Source organism: Chiloscyllium punctatum, chromosome 41, assembly GCF_047496795.1.
Source record: "Chiloscyllium punctatum isolate Juve2018m chromosome 41, sChiPun1.3, whole genome shotgun sequence".
NCBI classification, from domain to species: domain Eukaryota; kingdom Metazoa; phylum Chordata; class Chondrichthyes; order Orectolobiformes; family Hemiscylliidae; genus Chiloscyllium; species Chiloscyllium punctatum.
The window spans coordinates 29,612,515-29,619,016 of record NC_092779.1 but is presented as its reverse complement, the minus strand read 5'-3'; positions in this window follow the sequence as shown (position 1 = coordinate 29,619,016).

Sequence of the window (6,502 nt, the reverse complement as noted above, 5' to 3'; positions counted from 1 at the left end):
ATATACCCATCCAAATGCCTTATAAATGGCGTAATAGTATCAGGCTCCACCACCTCTTCTGACAGCTCATTCCATCCATGCACCACCCTTTGTATGTAAAAGCTACCCCTCAGGTCCTTTGTAGATCTTTCCTCTCTCACTTTAAACTCATGTCCTCCAGTTTTGGACTTCCCCACCCTATGACAAAGACCTTGGCTATTTACCCTATCCATGCCTCTCATGATTTTATAAACTTCTAATAGGTCACTCGTCAGACTCCAACATTACAGAAGGGGAAAAAAAACCCAGTCCATTCAGCCTCTCCCTATAACCCAAACCCTCCAGTTCTGGAAACATCCTTGATTATATATAGCCTTAGATGCCAGGGATCCTTGAACCATTGAGGACTGCAGCCAATGTATTACACTTTATACACTGCGTCATGATTTCATAGAATCCCTATAGTGCAGGGAGGGGCTATTCAAGGTTTCATTGAATCTATATCAACCCACCAAAGAGCATCCCACCCACACCCATCCCATCCCAATAACCTACATTTACCATGGCCAAATCACCTAACCTGCACATCTTTGGACTGTTGGAGGAAATCAGACTACCCAGATGGGACCCACACAGACACAGGGAGAGCATTCAAACTCCACACAGAGAGTCATCCAAGGCTGGCTCGCATGAGATTTCATTGTGCAACTGTTGGATATTATATCCTGTTGGAGGCCTTCAGAGTGACCTAACTTTTTGATATTGCACAATGTTCCGCTGACTGCTGCCTTTTGTCTTTGGGCCAGAAGGACACATAATGTGTAGACCCTTTAAACATGTAGGGGAGGTGATGGTCTAGTGGTTTTATTGCTGGAGACCAGTTAATCCAGAAACCCAGGTAAAGGTCTAGAGACTCCAGGTAAAATCCCACCATGGCAGATGGCGGAAAATCTGGAATGGCTATTGGAATAACAAATACTATGTTGATTGTTGGGGGAAACTCATCTGGTTCACTAATGTTGTTTAGGGAATGAAGTTGCTATCTTCACCTGGTCTGGCTGATATATGACCTCAGACCCATAGCAATGACCCTCACTTGGGGAATTAAAGATGGGCAATGAATTTTTTAAAAATGGGATACTTGGAATGAGATGTTTATCAGCAACGCAGAACTGTAAAAATAACAAAGTCCATGTATCTTCGGGCTGCCTACCAAAACATCAACAGGAAGTTGAGTAACTAAACAATATAATTCTATTCATTTTAAAATAGTGATGGAAAAGGATAGACCAGATCTAAAAGTTGAAGTTCTAAATTGGAGAAAGGCCAATTTTGACGGTATTAGGCAAGAACTTTCGAAAGCTGATTGGAGGCAGATGTTCGCAGGTAAAGGAACGGCTGGAAAATGGAAGCCTTCAGAAATGAGATAACAAGAATCCAGAGAAAGTATATTCCTGTCAGGGTGAAAGGGAAGGCTGGTAGGTATAGGGAATGCTGGATGACTAAAGAAATTGAGGGTTTGGTTAAGAAAAAGAAGGAAGCATATGTCAGGTACAGACAGGATAGATCGAGTGAATCCTTAAAAGAGCATAAAGAAAGTAAGAGTATACTTAAGAGAGAAATCAGGAGGGCAAAACGGGGACATAAGATAGCTTTGGCAAATAGAATTAAGGAGAATCCAAAGGGGTTTTACAAATATATGAAGGACAAAAGGGTAACGAGGGAGAGAATAGGGCCCCTCAAAGATCAGCAAGGCAGCCTTTGTGTGGAGCCACAGAAAATGGGGGAGATACTAAATGAATATTTTGCATCAGTATTTACTGTGGAAAAGGATATGGAAGACATAGACTGTAGGGAAATAGATGGTGATATCTTGCAAAATGTCCAGATTACAGAGGAGGAAGTGCTGGATGTCTTGAAACGGTTAAAAGTGGATAAATCCCCAGGACCTGATCAGGTGTACCTGAGAACTCTGTGGGAAGCAAGAAAAGTGATTGCTGGGCCTCTTGCTGAGATATTTGTATCATCGATAGCCACAGGTGAGGTGCCGGAAGACTGGAGGTTGGCTAACGTGGTGCCACTGTTTAAGAAGGGTGGTAAAGACAAGCCAGGGAATTATAGACCGGTGAGCCTGACCTCGGTGGTGGGCAAGTTGTTGGAGGGAATCCTGAGGGACAGGTAGTACATGTATTTGGAAAGGCAAGGACTGATTTGGGATAGTCAACATGGCTTTGTGCGTGGGAAATCATGTCTCACAAACTTGATTGAGTTTTTTAAAGAAGTAACAAAGAAGATTGATGAGGGCAGAGCAGTAGATGTGATCTATATGGACTTCAGTAAGGCGTTCGACAAAGTTCCTCATGGGAGACTGATTAGCAAGGTTAGATCTCATGGAATACAGGGAGAACTAGCCATTTGGATACAGAACTGGCTCAAAGGTAGAAAACAGAGGGTGGTGGTGGAGGGTTGTTTTTCAGACTGGAGGCCTGTGACCAGTGGAGTGTCACAAGGATTGGTGCTGGGTCCTCTACTTTTTGTCATTTACATAAATGATTTGGATGCAAGCATAAGAGGTACAGTTAGTAGGTTTGCAGATGACACCAAAATTGGAGGTGTAGTGGACAGCGAAGAGGGTTACCTCAGATTACAACAGGATCTGGACCAGATGGGCCAATGGGCTGAAAAATGGCAGATGGAGTTTAATTCAGATAAATGTGAGGTGCTGCATTTTGGGAAAGCAAATCTTAGCAGGACTCATACACTTAATGGTAAGGTCCTAGGGAGTGTTGCTGAACAAAGAGACCTCGGAGCGCAGGTTCATAGCTCCTTGAAAGTGGAGTCGCAGGTAGATAGGATAGTGAAGAAGGCGTTTGGTATGCTTTCCTTTATTGGTCAGAGTATTGAGTACAGGAGTTGAAAGGTCATGTTGCAGCTGTACAGGACATTGGTTAGGCCACTGTTGGAATATTGTGTGCAATTCTGGTCTCCTTCCTATCGGAAAGATCTTGTGAAACTTGAAAGGGTTCAGAAAAGATTTACAAGGATGTTGCCAGGGTTGGAGGATCTGAGCTACAGGGAGAGGCTGAACAGGCTGGGGCTGATTTCCATGGAGCGTTGGAGGCTGAGGTGTGACCTTATAGAGGTTTACAAAATTATGATGGGCATGGATAGGATAAATAGACAAAGTCTTTTCCCTGGGGTCAGGGAGTCCAGAACTAGAGGACATAGGTTTAGGGTGAGAGGGGAAAGGTAAAAAGGAGACCTAAGGGGCAACTTTTCCATGCAAAGGGTGGTACGTATATGGAATGAGCTGCCAGAGGATGTGGTGGAGGCTGGTACAATTGCAACATTTAAGAGGCATTTGGATGGGTATATGAATAGGAAGGGTTTGGATGGATATGGGCTGGGTGCTGGCAGGTGGGACTAGATTGGGTTGGGATATCTGGTTGGCATGGACGGGTTGGACCGAAGGGTCTGTTTCCATGCTGTACATCTCTATTACTTTAAAGTGCAAACCCAGCACATTCATCCTGGTGGTGGGTTTTAGTGATGTTTTATGTAACCTATTGGATTAGATGATGCATTACTCCATCATGCTGTCTTAGATGGCCATCCTGGTCAATATCCTGATTCTTATCCTCAGAAGATTGCTCACAATCACTCACCCTTTGCAACCTCCAGCTATGAAGAGAACTCCCGTTCTGGGCTCTTCTGTAAACTATGCTACAGGTGCCCAGGCACCAAAATCTCATTCTAAGGAGTACTATGTTCTATTCCAGTATGGTCCTGGTGGAAGTATGAGCAATGTTGTCCCTTCGTTCTGCATTAGGTGCAGTTTTTGTAAAGATGATTGTCATGAACCACGTTTGCAGGGGGTACCCATTGCCTCCCAGCAGTCACTCTGACGTGACCCAAGGTTCATGTGAGCATACAGGAACCTGGTACTTCTTTTGAATGCAAGAGACATGGCAGGTCTCAGCACAGACCTCCAAAGTCTGGCATTTACGGTCACCTTTAAACTGAACATTGGACTAGAAACCTTTCTGTGGATGAATGGTGTAGGTTAGCATTAGATGCTGTTAAAGCAGTGTGGGTGTGGTCAATAGCTTCGTGCACCTGGAGAAAGTCAGTGATGGTAGAGAAGCCAGGGCCCTCTGACATTCATCCACATTCCCTGTAATATTTTCTGTCCTCTGAAGTAAGTGCATGGCAGAGTCTTCCAAAATTGGAAGTCAATTTGTTGCCATGCCAATTAGCATGGATGCAACCTCACATAGTGGCCCAACTTCGAGGAAGCATTGTTCCCCAAGTTGGAAGAAGGATTTGAAGAGTTGTGGTGTGGGAAAAACAGTACAGGTCACATGTTGGATGCATCTGTGGGTCAAAGATTGGGAGGTGTTACACAGGCCCCTAGTTGTTCCTTGAAACAAGCCACAGACATAAAATTGGGACAGCTCTGCCTTCATGGGATGGGATAGCCACCCGGTGCTCTCCAGCACAAGTTCTGCTCCGGCAGATTACATCGGCTGGTGATAATGATCAAGGACATTCCTAATCAGTGCCTGTACTTTCTTTCAGAGAGTTGTAGATGACAGCAAGGCCTGTAAATCTGCAGTCTCCTTCTCCGTTCTCCTCTGCCTCCCTGGTGGATGTTCACCTACAAGTTTTCTATCTGGAAGCGGTAAGGCAGCCACTGAGGGTTGCTGTCCTTGGTGATGATATTGAAATTGCCCTCAACTTCTATGTAGTCTTCAGATTTGAACCAAGGACACAAGGACTCTAATCACAGTGACCTCCACGTGTGATTCCTGAGCAGATAGTCTGTGGAGAATGGCAGAAAAATTATGTAATTTTATTGAATGGATACTTGAGACCTCACATCCATCACTTTGCATGCAGTGGCAGCCATTTTGTGCAGTTACTGCATAGTGGACATTCGATTCAAGATGACCAGGTACCAACTTTGTTTCCAATGTGAGTGACTTGTAGGCACTGCCTGTGACCATGGATTTTCTTTCATTCTTAATTTTACCTTTTACATCACTGTCCCTGTAGCCTTTCAGCCTCCTGTGTCTGTTGAGTCCTTTACATAATTATTAATGTGCCATTTTACCCCAACAGCATACAACTTTGAAAATTACTATGCTCTTGTAGGGCTCTAAAGTTCCCCATGCAGAGGCCAGAGTTACTGTGACCTGTGTAAGACCCCCACTCATGAGGGATGCTCCAAATGCCTCCTATTCCCTTTAAGGTCTAATGCTATGGTTTCCAACTGGCTCCAGTTAGTCACCATTCCCAGAGTAACCCAGTGAAATGAAGCCCATTACAGTGATGTAAAAGGTAAAATGAAGAATGAAGGAAAATCCATGGTCACAGGCAGTGCCTACAAGTCACTCACATTGGAAACAAAGTTGGTACCTGGTCATCTTGAATCGAAAGTCCACTATACAGTAACTACACAAAATGGCTGCCACTGAATGCAAAGTGATGGATGTGAGGTCTCAAGTGTCCCTTCAATAAAATTACATAATTTTTCTGCCATTCTACACAGAATATCTGCTCAGGAATCTCACGTGGAGGTCACTGTGATTAGAGTCCTTGTGTCCTTGGTTCAAATCTGAAGACTACATAGAAGCTGAGGGCAATTTTGATTTGAATTGCCTGCTTTCCCTAGGACTCCATGAACCATCCCTGATAAACCCCCTGACCAGGACAAGCACCAAGACTGACTCATCTGGAGAGCCCCGACTGACCCTGACACAGCCCTGGACTAATTTCTCAATACCTACCCAACTGACCTACCAACAATCCTCAGAATGGTTACAAGACCCTCAATAATGATTGGACTTGGATTCCTGGATCCTGGTAGGACTAAGTGCCTGACAGGCTGTGGCTATCTTCAAGACAGAAATTTGTATCTTCTGATTGTCGTCCCACTCCACTCCATCTTGACCTTTGTTCCTGGCCATTTACTTGAAGCACTTGTAGTGTGTTTGCTCCATAAACTGCTGGCAAAAGCTCCAGATATGATTTTGATGCACTGTACCAAGCAGCAACAAATCCATCCTTTTGACTGTTACTCTCCATTATGACAAGTTGCCTATGTCTCATTCGGTGATAAAAAGCAATGCAAGCCACAGAAGCTACTACCTGTAACTGATCTCTAAAGACCTTGGGGGTCTAAAATGCAATGTGAGATACAGAAGGTTTGGTGGCCTATAGACAGTGTCAAAGTCAGTGAGTATGTATTAAGAAAGCAATGAAACGTATCCAGAGGCTGGCATTATCCAATTAAGCACAATGTGAGTGAGCAAGTAAGCCAACAGCCATAAAATCCTCTTTGTACAGATGAATGTGAAGTGTATGCATCCCTGCATGTGCCTTGGATAAAGCTTGCATGTCCTAGGTGTCCCTGAACTCAAAGTAACATGGTGTGTGAGCAAGACCAAGATAATGGTCAGAGGGTGGTGGCTTGCCAATCTTGCTTTGCGTGGACAAAGGGTTGAGGAGGGTGATGGGCATG